The sequence below is a fragment of the Lactuca saligna genome, chromosome 9 (genome assembly GCF_052625555.1).
Source record: "Lactuca saligna cultivar CGN05327 chromosome 9, ASM5262555v1, whole genome shotgun sequence".
Taxonomy (NCBI): Eukaryota; Viridiplantae; Streptophyta; class Magnoliopsida; order Asterales; family Asteraceae; genus Lactuca; species Lactuca saligna.
Window position 1 is genome coordinate 34,957,148 of NC_136425.1, and position 1,656 is coordinate 34,958,803.

The 1,656-nt window shown below is 34.4% G+C and overlaps 1 non-coding gene across 1 annotated transcript; it reads right to left on the reverse strand.

Annotated features, from left to right (window-relative positions):
- Positions 1-1,213: 1,213 nt before the first annotated feature.
- On the reverse strand, positions 1,214-1,320 carry LOC145019023 (small nucleolar RNA R71). The gene has a single exon (XR_013667343.1). It is a non-coding gene; the product is annotated as a small nucleolar RNA R71 (small nucleolar RNA).
- Between the last annotated feature and the right edge of the window lie 336 nt (positions 1,321-1,656).

The window sequence follows — 1,656 nt, forward strand, 5'->3', positions numbered from 1 at the left end:
ATCACCAACATTACATAGTACAACTATCACTATTCACATCAAGTACAATGAATAAATATTACATATCCATAGCATAAATGGTTCAATGACTGACATCTCACAAAAGAAATTTCCAAAACACACTTGATGATTCTTCATTCTAACAATTACCTGAGAATATAAGTTATTTTTGAAAAGCGGTCAACATATATAATGTTGGTGAGTTCATAAGCATGTTTGATATAAAAATAGTTTGTATTGTTTGTAAAACCCAGAAAATCCGATATTTTCTGAAACAACAATTTTTTACGAAATAGGTGCGATGATCCATAAGTATATGCGTGAATGATTTCATTTTTGTGTACGACTTATTTTAGTTAAAATTTAGTTGCTAGTAGTTAATCGATCATTTTTGTGAGTTTAAATCCACATAAAGTTATTTTTTAGCTTGAATTTTATTTTCCATGTTTTAATTTACATGGCTTGGACTCCTAGTTCAAGTCATTGATCTCCTGTCTCAATTAAGAGGGGTCATGGAAAGAATAGGTGGCACAACGTGGAAATCGAAGTGTCAGTTTTTATTTTATTTCGTATTTATTCATTTTACATGTGTCCTTTTTTTTCAGTAGTACATGACCAGGGGATCATCATTTATAATTATGCCACGATTTGGTGATCTGGAATCTGAATCCCACAAGGGAAAGGACAGAAAGAAAGGCAAATCAGATAGTAGTTTCAAATCCGACAGGGTTGCAACTTTCAAAAGAACTCTAGGCAAGAAAGGAACAAGTTAAAAGCCAGAAACCAAGAGCGACTCAGAAGGGGAAGATGACAAGAGCAAACTATACAAAAAAACGGGGGACATAACAACCATGATAATGACGGAGTAAATCGACGTATTCGAGATGACAACAGTGAGGTCTCGTACTACTAGAAATTCTAGCTGCAACAAATTTTGAGATTAAGGGACACATACTTAGCATGCTTAAGAATATACCATTCTTTGGGAAGAACCACGAAGATGAATACAAGCATACTGACAAGGTTTTAGAGATAGAAAACTATTAACACTGCACATGTTGCCCAGGGTGTAGTAATGTTAAGACTTATTCTAGTCATATTAAAGGACGCATCGAAGGATTAGCTAAAATCACTTCAACCAAGAGCTATCACAACATTAGTGAATTTAAGGAGGTATTTTATCCAAAAATATAGTACACCCTTGAAGATTTCTAAATTGAAGAAGAATATAGCCAATTTCCAACAGAATGATGGAGAGTCATTATAAGAAGCATGGGAGAGGTACAAGGGATTGTTGTGAAAATTTCCTCAACATGACCTAAATGTGCAACAAAAGATACAAGCTTTTATGATGGAATTAATGTGAGCACAAGGCAACTTCTAATTATCAAGGGCCCATGACAAAGAAAGATCTGGCTACTAATAAATATCTTATCGAAGAATTTGCCAAGCAATCAAGGGAATAACACAACGCAAGGGAGGATGTTACTAGAGGAAAATTAAGTAGAGATGGGGGTCAAGACAAATTGCTTTTATAATTATAAAGCTCTAAACCATAGATATGAGGATCACAAAGATGGGGCAATCCATTCATGCAATTCAAGTTGGATGGGTAATTGTAGCGGTCCACATCTTACAAAAGATTATGATTTGGAT